General features: G+C 41.1%; 1 protein-coding gene across 1 annotated transcript in view; it reads left to right on the top strand.

Moving 5' to 3' along the window:
* Window positions 1-3,634: 3,634 nt before the first annotated feature.
* The window catches only part of LOC121950337 (potassium voltage-gated channel subfamily D member 2-like), a 62,123-nt gene continuing 53,351 nt past the window's right edge, over window positions 3,635-12,406 (top strand). The window contains exon 1 of the mRNA XM_042496296.1: window positions 3,635-3,683. The gene's annotated coding sequence lies outside the window, so the exon portion shown is untranslated. The remainder of the gene's footprint in view (window positions 3,684-12,406) is intronic.

Here is a 12,406-nt window from a genome sequence, read left to right as displayed (position 1 = left end):
GGTTGCAGGTTACCTTAACGAGATGCCTGCCAAGCTGCAGACCGCTGTTTGAAACCAACTAACAATAAAACTGGTTGTTTTTTAGCAAGTCATCACTGTGTTTCCAGTGAGTTCTAATATATCTGCTACATATGATAACAAGCAAATTTAACATATCAGTGGTTTGCATAAATGTACAATGCCAACATTTTTCTCTGGTGATTGGGCTGACAAAATACCATAGAGCAAAATTAATTTCTAGAACTTGTTTCTGCTAAAAGCAAAAGGCATTGCTGTTTTGTTGCAGGACCCATTTTGGCCATCGCCGTTTTTTGTTATCTTCGGTGTCATCTTGATCTTAAAGGAACTGGCAGAAAATTGCACTGGGTGTAAAAACTTTCTTGCTACCACTTGCTGCTGGCCCAGCACCAAACAACTAACATAGTGAAGGTTTAAGTAGCTAAAAAGCCAGATATTTTGGTTGGTGGAGACCAAAACAGAGCTACAAGGAGAGTGAATATGATGTGAATGAAAATTACATCTGCTGTTGGGTGCCCAGACACATAACTTCAAATGTATTCTAATGTTGCTCTGCTGGATTCATAAATAGACTGTTTGCCAACACATTCCTCTCACCATGTTAACTTTATAATTTGATCATATGTCAGTATTGGGATCACAGCCTGTTCTGCTGCCCCCAAGTGGCAAAAAAGCACCAATCAATTCTGCTTTATGTATGTATTAAGTCCATATCAGAGTAAGGGGATAAGGTGTTGTCATATTTTGTCTTACAGATGCCAGCGACTCCTGTTTATCCTGTCACGGTAGCTGACTTTATAAGACATAATAACATGGATCAAGGTGGCAATGTGCTGTGGCTCAACCTTGAATTTCATTCAGAGCATCAGAAGCCTCATTGTAGTGTGCGCTCACTGTCCCTGTAACCAACACTTAAAGGAGGAGGGGTTAGGGAGAGCTTACAATGATGCTATTATTCCCAGTGTGTCCTGTTAGGCTAAATACTTCAAATCCAGCAGAAGAGACACAAATTAATCTGGTTTATTTGGATGGGATAATAAACCCTGTGTAATAAGTGTTATATATATAAGTGAGTGGCAGCTTGTCTCTCGGCCTTTAGGTGTGCGTGTTAAGGAGTGTAAAAAGACAGAGAGAGAGAGACAGCATATGTGTTTGTGTGCTGATGTGTATGCCCATGTGTGCATGTGCTGCCTGTTTATGTGTTTATGGATTTGTAACTCAGACGGGGGTGTGGGGGGTACAGTTTTGTCTGTTGTGATCCAGTCCCAGCTGTGTCTCATTAACTGCTGTCATTTTAATCCTCTTAGTCAAATCCCATAATTTTGTCCATCAACAAAAACATAAGCAACAGGGCAACGATTAAGCTACCCAGTTCCAGCCGCTCAAAACGGAGGAAGTCTAGATAGAGTCGACTCTAGTTCAGTTACATCCGCCCTGGTGTTACGTAAAACAATCGGGAGGCCTTTCCTTTAAATTTTCATCGACTACTTGGTGCAAAGCTACTTGCTAATCTGGTTTGGACTCTGCAGAATTCTGGGAGCTGAAAGGATTTGTTGTTTGTAGCTTTACTTTGCTCATCTGCAGATTCTCCGGGGAGGATGAGCAGTTCGGTTACATAGCACTCCTGCAGTCAAATTCTAGTTTACCCATGTGAATTTATTTGAAAATGTATGACTGATTCAGTCTCTGCCTCCCCGTGGCCCGACAGTCCTCTCCCCTCCGTGATGAAAGCTATTTTCTTCTCTTTCCCCACACTGACAGCTGGTGTGTGTGCTCTTCACCAGCAACACTTCAGCTCAGACCAGCTCTATGTATAGATCGCCGTCATTGAAGAAGCCTATTTCAGTGGCTCTTGCTGCTATGAATATAGGTGCAACATTCTGCCGTGCTTTATTTCCAATGCAATTACCTCTTTCTCTCCAAATGAGTCCAGTAATGCTGCAATGCGCAAGCTCTTCAGGGTACATAAAATCCAACTTCTCTCGTGATGAGAAACTCGACATGATTGTCCAAATGTCAAGCTGTCCCCCGAGAGGCATTGTAATGTACACAGAGCTTGTGGTTGGTTTTAATTGTGACATTTATGAGATGTGGGGAGAGCAACATTTGTGCTCTCTTTCTCCTGTGCCAAAGCTACCCAGAGGATCCTTTTTTTCCGTGAGAGTGAATCGTCCATTAATTGTGGGTACAACTGGTGAATCGATCTGTCAGGTAGTATTTTCCCGAGCTGCAAATTAGTTTCCCTGGAAGCTGTTAGACTAGCTATGAGAAGGTTGCAGTATGTCTCGGTGTTTGGTAATACCACAGTGTTGCCATAGCTTCCCATGATGCCTATAAAGTTCAAATCAACACATTGCAATTACCATCTATTCTTCAGTGTACGGCCGCTCGTAGTGACTGCCTCCACCAGGAGAGTTAGGACAAGCCTCAGTGCTTTATTCTCCCGTATGTCATCCTGGGCTGAAAAACAAGATTAAATTGGTTCTGCTCAACTATTTGCTGTCAGCTAAAAGTAGATGGTTCAGCCTCAGAGAAAAAGGTATCCTGCGAATCTGCGACCAAACACTCACTCAAACAGACAATAGAGGCGTGCGTGCGCATTATGCGCACGGATGCAGATGCACACGCACTGGCTCTCCGCTCGCACACAAATAAAGCGAAGAAATTCAAAGGCGAATACAGAAAGCACTCACCGGGAGATGCTCGCACACACACACACACACACACACGGTCAGTAAACATGCACAGTAAAACACACAGACCACACAGCCAAACATTAGTGGCGTGTCAGAAGTCTGTCATTTCTTGTTTGGAAGATGTGAAGGCGTAGGCCGGATTTGTGACCTTTGTTGTGACTGTGAGGCGTGTTTCTCCCTCTTTGGAGAAGATGATTAATTTCTGTTATTTACATTACTGCCCTGAAGGCTTCTCAATAGGCCTCACACATTTGTCATTTCCACTGCACTGTTTTTCAAATGGAAATGAAATAGAATGTACAGCCTCCTGGGTCCGTCTCACCAAGACTCTTTTAAGCAGGGAAGGCGCTGAGAAAAAAAACCCTGTATTTGCTCATAATAAAGCAGCCGTGTCAACATGGCGCTGCAGCAGCCACACAGTGCAAAGTCTTTTGGCTCTAGTAAACAACAAAAATAATCTTGAGGGCTATTAGGGTGTTACGCTCTCACCATTCCCACACCGCTCTTGCCTAATTAGAGCTCTGATTGGACGGGCACAGTCCATAAAGCAGCCATAACACTGGTTCAATCCAGCTGCGGATCTGCGCTACTTTTTTAACGTTGCTTTATAGCCTGCAGGAAGCATGACGTCCCCAGATGTCTGTGTATTCCCACACCCATGCAGCAAGCACACACACATCTCAGCAAAAACACCTAGTGAATTTCATGTTCACCCTGTTCTCACTTCCTCCTCTTCCTCCTCTTCCTCCTCTTCCTCTCTCTCAACAGTTCGGGGGCTTATTTCTTTCACCTCCTGGGAGCATGGCGACGGAGCAAAAGAAGAGTGAGAGGAAGAAACAGGGAGCTAAAGAGAAAGTGAGAAAGACTTGAAGGTGTCCTGAGAGCGCTTTTGCTTTATGGAAAATGCTGCGGCTAATCCTCCGAGTGTCACTGCACTCTCCGCATCCTAAATCAGAACCTTTTTGTACGGTAAGTACAGACACTTCCCAAGACGTGACTGTCCCCTCCCCTCCTCCCTTTCTATTTTCCATTGCGCAGCCTTCGAAAAAACACTAACAATCAGCCACATGAGCTCTGCTTCATCATGACCATCATTAGCTTTCACCAACACAATTAGACTTTCTATGCAGAAGCACAGAATCACTGTTTTCATCATTAGGGCCTGCTGAGTGTCACTGAAATGGTCTGATTGGGAAACAGCAGCCACTGATGAGCCATAAATGAGTTATGGTCATTTATGCTAATCAGAGCTGCACACTGCACACACCTCACTCTATGTTAAACAAACACTTTATTTTCCCAATGAGAAGGGCTGGCATTTGTTCCCCGGGGTTGTATTACTACAGCTGGCCTACAGCTGTGATCATAACTTAACGTCTCCGTAATGGGCCTGGCCCTCTAAGCAAGCTGACCTGTTAGGCCTGGGACTGCTTGACGGCAGTAATTACACATGTGAGCCATTTAAATGAGCATGATTAGCCAGTAACAAGCTGAAAGAGTGAAAGGAGGCGATTAGACAACTGCGTGCTGATTCACCCGCCAGTGGGAAAAACCAAACCGCTGCAGGTGAATATTTGTGTTGCCTTATGCAGTAATAGTTGCTCTAACGATGTTTACATTTGTGGTGGTAAGCCCGACCATAATGAGAATCTTAAAATGTAATAAAATGTGGTTTTACTACACTAATTTAGACAGAAGGCGCACCAAGGCACGATGAAATGGAAGTGCTTTTGTGTAGCAGAGTGTGTTCAGGCAGATCAGAAAGTCGAAATCTATTTAATATCAGCAGTTCAGTTTGGGTGGTTCACCTTGTGTTTATTTCAGTCTGTTGTTTAATTTAACCGAAAGCTTGTGTTGTCAGCGTAGCCCCTGAGCTACGCTCAAAGCCCCAGCATTGCCCTCTGGCATTTTTTTCCCTTTGCAGATAAAGAAACCCCTGGCTTAGCATATCAAAATATTGTACTTTAATGTGGCAGGTTTATTTATAGAATGAAGGATTTATAATTATTTTAGCATCAGAAGATATGCTGGATTGTGTCATTTTACAGCTCGTATGTGCTACTCGCCATCATAATATCTGACAAGCAGCTCCAGGCCCTTCACTTGTGGGCTGCGAGCAGGAGTCCAATTTTGACAGTGTTTTTGTGAGATTTCAATAATGCTCCCTGTCCAAACTTTTTTTTTCCATTTCTGTATTTATGAGTTGAGAAATATACCTTTGCAATCACTTTCACAGCCACCACAGTCGCTCCTACAGGGGCACAAATCTTTAATTACCCATGAAACATACATTAAGTTTTACCAGCGTTCCTCTGATCGTTTTAAAGTGAGCTGACTGCATCACAGCTGCAGAGTCAAAGAAAAAAGAGCAAGAGAAAAGCAGGCTCATGACATCTTGAATGTGTTGGGAGACTGATGTACTTGAAATGAAGCTAGTGGGACTCTGCTGTTCCTTTGCAGGCCACTGAATGCAATCAAATGTTGCATTAAAGGTCCAGCATGTAGGATTTAGAGGAATGTATTGTCAGAAATGGAATATAATATAACAAGTATGTTTTCTTTTGTGAATAATCACCTGAACGTAAGAATTGTGTTTTCGTTACCTTAAAATGAGGAGCTTATATCTACATAGGGTCCTCTTCCACGGCAGACAAAACAGCTCTATTTCCGCAGTATGAAAAATCTTCCGCATTGTGTTGTCCCAAGCACACTCGAGACTTACGGTGGCGTGTGACTGAGTGGAAAAAATGAAATGATATCATTGTGTGGCTCTTTCAGACTTTTGAAATGTTATTAGACCCTTTCTTATTGACGCTCCAAAGACTTGTCAACTGGTTTACAGACATCTTTCACAATGTTATTATATGTAAAATTGGCTTCAAAGCCCAATGCTGTTCCTGGGAGCTTGGTTTGCTCGTTGGCCACTGTTGTTAGCAGACTTTTTTTAAAAAAAACATTAAACTGCTTCATGTGTTTTAACCAGTATCATTAACTGGGTGTGTTTATTTTGGAGAGGAAGAGACCTCTGTCGATAATTAAAAGGGAAGCACACATAGAAAACCCCAGGAATGAGTCCTAAAACCCAAAAATCATTTGGCAGTTCAACACCTCCAGTTACCTTGTCTCAAAGTCAATGGTTTTCTTTTTAATGGGTTTTTGGTTCCAAGCCTTACATGAGGTCTGTGGTTAACACAAGCTGAAGATACTCTCTCATTTTTTTCTACAACATTAAATAGGTCAGTAAATGACCCACTCGCAAACTTTCAAGCTTTTATGTGTCTTAAAGACATTTGCTAACAAGTGGCTTAATGAGACTACAGAATGTCATCACACGAAACTGCGGCGAACACAGCTTTACACCTCGTACCTGTGGCAACGTGACCATAGTGTAGTTCATTTACCTAGCTTTTAACTTCTGGCGATAACATTTAAGCTCCAAAAATCCGAAAAGTGGTGTTTATTTTGTGAAGATTATCTTGCTGAACAAAATGTATAAGTGTCATAAACATTTGTTAGCCACAAATTTGTTTTCTTTTTTTCTGCATTGATCCAAAAGCCAATGGAAAAATCCCATTGACTTTTTGCCGAGAGAACCAGGGTGGCGTTTCCGGGTTGGCCTACAGAAAAACATCATCCCTGGCCACTCAGTTAGCAGATGCTAGTTATCAGCCAGTCTCCAACATGCCAAACAGTGTCAGAGAAACACTGATCTTTAACATGAAACTGCTTTATTCTTTGTTTTTACTGGTTTGAATCACCTGGTCCATTTCTTTTGGAAAGAAAGACCAATAAAAACCTCCTGAATAAATAAAACTGAAGGTATTTTGATTGGGAGAAGCTGGTTGCAATCTATAATCCTCCATCCGTGAGATGCAACTAAATCCCCCTAAATACCTTTAAGTTTTACCCGCATTCCCCTGATCATTATAATGAAAGCTGACTGCATCACAGTTGCAGAGCCAAAGAAAAAAGAGCATGAAAAAAGCTGACACGTGACATCTTGAATGCGCCGTCGGGTGACTGATCCGCGCCCGAAATGGAGTGAACCGCAGAGTGTGACTCTACTGTTCTCTTGCAGACCGCCGAATATGATCACATTTTAATGCATTAAGTAGAAAATGTCATCAAATTAGACTCAGTGATTATTAGTGGCCTCAAAATAGGTCAGTGATAAAGCGGAGCACATCTTCAGCAGAGGCTCAGAAATGCACATATCCATGCCCAAACATACATTCGATAATGATCCTTCATTCATCTTGAAAAACTTCTTGAGCAGCAGCAGGCCAGTTCCAGCAGCCGTTGCCATTAATAACATATTAACGATGTATGTCTGCTTTGAAATTATAATATTTTTGCAGGGGCTCAATTTGAAATCCATCACGCGTGTGTGGGGGCTCATTACTAGTATGTAGCTGAAGAATTATCGGAACAAGGCCCTTTGCTGCCTGTCTGTCATTACAACACTGTCAGATGTGCTTTGGCTAGGGGGGGCTGTTAAAGGGAGCACGGGGACTTATCTGCTCAGCTGTAAAATGATTTTCTGTCTCCTCGAGAGATACCGGGAGTGTGTGTGTGGGGGGGTATCAGTGATCTGAGAGTAATTAAGATATGGTCTCACATCACACAAGGGCTTTGCACGTGGGAGACGGGCAAATAAAATTGAACGTGAAATAGTTGAGTTTAAAGGGGGACTTTGATTAATTACAAAACTCTCAGAGGACGGTCCACCCCCTCTTAAATTGAACTGCCATCCAATAGCAGCTGCTCCGGAGCTGATGACCTCAATGCCTCCCCTTTATCTTTAATAGGCAGGTTATCTCGTTATTCATTGCAGCTCACCCGTTCATTTGCTATATTGCTCGTTCTGCAAGACTGAAATACATCATTATCTTTGTATCAAGCTGTTCCATGTAAAGATTTTCTTTAAAGGGTAACACAATCGTGCACTCAATGGAATTTCAATTGAGTTTATGACACATAACCTATCTACACTGGTCTTTTCACTTTCTCTGCACACTCTAACATCGATAAAGATACTGATTATAAGGTTTCCATTAATATATATTACTATGAAAATTGCTAAACCTCAATAAAATTAAATGAATAGCTTGATGTTTTGGAAAATGAATGGAAAAAAAAATGGAGAGTTAGATGGGAAGATTCCCACCACTGTTACATCTGTCCATTGAAAGGGTTTCCACAGTCATTGAAAACCTGGAATAGTCATGGAATTTCAAAATTTCTCATTTTCCAGGCCTGAGGAAATGATGGTGCGTAATGAAATCAATTATGTCAATACTTTTTTATCATGGATAACCTTCATGTAATGTAACGAACATAACTAACTTTTAGAGACTAGAAAAGGTTACTGTTTAGTTTTCACGCAATCATTAACATTTGGAGTAAAGTATGCCATAATGTTCTGTTCATCTTTCAATAGGTCCTTGAAAATTCATGGAAAATTTTAGAAATTTTGCCCGTGAAAATGCAGTGGAACCCTGCATTTAATATGAAGCTACAGTCAGCAGCTGGTTAGCACAAAGACTGGAAACAGAGGAAAACAGTTAGCATGGCTCTGTTTGACTGTAACAAAATCTGTCTACCAGCACCTATAAAATTCATCAAATGACTCATTATTATACCTCATATACTTAATGCTGTACTCACATGGAATCAGGCAGATGGCAAACCAGATGTCATTTTAGTGAACAAGACCAGGACAGTAAAATTAGGTGAGGCCGACAGAGAATACCCAAAACAGCAACAGTGGACGGCAAACATTTTAGCTTTTGCCGTCCTACAGAATGGAATTTTCAACTGGATATTGCGTAGCTCCAGCACAGGGAGAAAACATGGCCGAATTGGACAACGAAAAGCTAGTAATTTTGGTGCAACAACACCCGAAATTGTATATAATTGTAAATATAATTGATAGTAATTCATTATCCTTGATAGAAATGAATGAACAAATAACTTTTGAAGGGAATTTAACATTTAAGTTTGCAAAAGATTATGAAGAGAAACCTTCTTTTATGGCTCTGTAAATTGCTACAATAATAACAAAATATAATAGATACTAACTATTTTTTTAAAAATACATTTTATCCATTTTTGGACTCATTACCATACCAGCATATCATCATGTGTATTGTATTTGCTGTCATTCCGTCAGATTTTCCTTCTTTTTTCCAAGATCAACCAAGAGGTATCGCCAGTCTGCCGTCCATCCTACCATCTGCTGAGTTCCATGTGAAGGCAGCACCATCCGTACAAAAACTGAAATATTAAAATGGTAATTCTTAATTTAAAATAGCAATTCTTCATTTAATTTGGGGTTATGCAACAAATCATTTGGGGTTATGCAACGCATCATTTGAGGTTATGCAACAAATCTTTTGGGGTTATGCAATAAATCTTTTGGGGTTATGCAATAAATCATTTCTACAGTTGCTGCAACCTGCAGCAATTATAGGTAGTTATTGCTCCTAGCAGAGAAATAGTCCGCAACATGATCTTTGTTTAAAGCCCAGTTCAGACCAAAGATTCACAACAAGACAAAACTATTTCAGAACATTGCAGAGAAAAGTTTCAGGTTTGTGAACTGGCCCATCTTAGCTGGACTCAAACCGACTGATGGTGTCACCTGCGTCTCAGCTCATCGAGCCGGGGGTGGCTGTTTTTAGAACATGAGGCACGCTGCCGTTGTCAACAGTTAGTCAGACTGTAGTGAAGTCCACTAGCCAAGACGGTTTCAAACAGTCAGCAGATGGTGTGTTCACTTTCTGTGTCGTTCTCTGACAACAGCTCTCTGTCCGTCTCATTTACGTCCCGTGGCTGTTGACATGCATGTCATTCTCATTGTGCGTAGGTGTTGGATGGTGGGTTGCTGTGTGGATGCATACACTGTGCTCATATGTCACACACACATACTCTTTAGCCACATTTACACTGCCTGTTCAAGGTGGGAAAATCACGCCGTTATGCCGCCTAGCTGTTCTGTATGTAATGTACGATTGTGGAAAGTAGGGACAGAGTGGTCTCGCCTCTGAGCTTGGACAGGAGGTAGTAACAGCGTCCTAACAATGTCAGTATAAAACTTAAAGCCGGACAGACATGACCATGTGGAGGTGTGACGTTGTGATGATGTATTATGTATGCAACCACACCGCGGTAGATTTAAAAAGCAGCTGTTAGCAAGTAGCGACTTACTCAAATTAAAAGAACAGCAGGCGTAAATGTCAGCAAACAGCAACGAGATTTAGGAGCTCCTTTCCCTCCGAGCAGAGGATGAGATTCACTGCTATGTAACAGAGAAGGTAAATGATTGTGATTGACATGTAATGCCTTTGTTAAAGTTTAGAGAGTGCTGCTGACGTGTATATTTTATGTCAGGCGTTGTGTGATGTGATGTGACATGTCACGCCCATCATGCCTCCTTTGATTGTGGGATTCCTGTGATGCAGTGTATGATCACACACTGAAGTGGAGTGATGCCACTGTCGTTTGGTTCTGTGTAAAAATGCAGGGGCGGTTTAAAGAAGGGACTTTGTTGCGTCCCTATAGCGCAATCTCTGTGTGAAAGCAGCTATTGACTGATTGATTGGCACAGGTAATTTTATTATTGTGACGTATTTATTTTGAATCAATCTCGCCGTTTCATCACTACTAGAAATGCAACTGTAGCAAGTATCTCACTATCACTACCCTCATTCATATTTTAAGAAGCTACAAATTTTATTCAGCTACACAACAAGCCCAAAAAGCTGGAGAGTTGTTGCTATGGAGATGATACGTCTTGTCTTGTTGCATTAGTGTAAACTGGCAGGTTTTCAGAACGTTGCAGACTGGAGCGGCGCAACTAGTTGAAAGTTTCAGCTCGTCTCGTCAAGACTCTTTGGTCTGAAGCTTTGCACTTCAGTCTTTGTACAGATTTAACAAACAGATATAATGTGTTAATTAGTGCGCTTTAGTGGAGGTGCTGCCACACTGCAAAAAGCACAATCTAAGTAAGATGAAATATCTTCAATCAAGGCAACATCTGCTTGTTTTTCATCTGACAAGATGTGGGGCTGTGTTTATCTAAGAGCATATTTCACTTGTTTAATGTAACTTGATGCTTGAAACTAGAAATACCAGAATTATAAAGCTGTTTAATCAGCACTGACAATTATAAAACTACTTTGATTAAGTATCGTATTCTTTTCATCTCTTCACATGCTGAGAGCAGATCATGACAAAATGGAATTCACTGTTTTATTGTCAATTTTACATCACAACACAGCGATCATGTATTCCTACAGAAAAAATACAGAACAAAGACATTTTCCGTTTCGGGGGAATACACCATGAGTCATTTCAACTGCTCTGTAACATTCTGTAGTTTCTCTAAACAAGTAAAAATATCTAGTCTTAAAGATATTTTAAAACTAGTGCAGCCAGATCAAAAAACAAGCACATTCATATTTAGGAATTATTTTCTCCATTTGGAGGAAAATTTGCTTAAATGTGGCAGATGCTAGTGCCATTGTCTTAAAATAAGGCTACATGTTTATGTATTGTATCTTAAAACCAGTACAGCCAACATGCTGTCATCCCAACTCATCAAATACCACTGCTTTGTCAGTTGACAAAACGTGACAAAGTATGATGCACTTGCGCTCCTGCGTTAGTTTTGGAGGGACGGCATGTCAACGCATGCCTGGCACATGCGTGTTTCCGAAATATACCTCAGTTTTCACAGGAAATGTACAGTTTCTGATTGTTACATGCATACAATCTTTTTCACACAATGTTGGTAAGCACTTTGTTTTTGGTTTACTTCCTTAAATTTAGGAAGCTATAGCCCATGGTTAGGTTTAGAAAAAAAACTGATAGCTGGGTTTAGGTTTGTTTTCAGTTACAGTATCATCTTTTTCTTTCCTTTCTCTTTCATCCTGTTCTTTATTGTTTTCTTAATACATCTTTCATTTATAGTTCATCAGTTAAATATCTAACAGCAAAAGTATGGTTTTGCGCAAAGTATTAGAGCTACATGCAGAAGTGTGTGTGCAAGTATTGTCCGGGGTGGCATATTTTTTGCTTCTGCTGAGACATATGTTTATGTTTCTCAGAAAATTAAATAAAAATAAACAATAGAAAATAAAGAAAAACACCATGGTTTAGATTAAAAAAAGTACAGTTTTTGACATATGTCACTACCACAGTATGCTGCACAAACTGGTCCACTAGGTAAGTGCAGAGTTTGTTTGACCCATCCACCTACCCGTCCTATCACCCATTATGGACTTTCTTGCTCTTTGTACTGCGGTTGCTGGCTAGTGCATGTCATACCACTGCAAATGGTGTCTCTGTGTGTCTGTGTCTGACACCGAGGTCCCCTGATACAGCAGCAGTATTTGATGAGTTGGGCTGTTGCCTGCTGCGTCAGCAACGGCCGCCGTCCGGTATGTGTCATTCCGCCGCAAGGGGTACCTCTGTGCATTGGTGTGTGACGCCGAATGTCACGTGGTGGTATTTGACAACATGGGAGTGAGAATACGCTGATACAGCTACACTAAAACAAGTACATTTGTGTAGATAGAGTGTGGTAAAGCTGACTTTTTGCAGAGTGGATTAGTTGTTTTCTTCTATGTTCAGTGTTTATACTAAGCTGGCTGCAGCCTTATATTAAATGCACTAGATATGGGAGTGGT

Source organism: Plectropomus leopardus, chromosome 11 (genome assembly GCF_008729295.1).
Source record: "Plectropomus leopardus isolate mb chromosome 11, YSFRI_Pleo_2.0, whole genome shotgun sequence".
Lineage (NCBI taxonomy): Eukaryota > Metazoa > Chordata > Actinopteri > Perciformes > Serranidae > Plectropomus > Plectropomus leopardus.
Note: the sequence above shows the minus strand (reverse complement) of the source record. Positions and strands in the feature narration are given on the sequence as shown.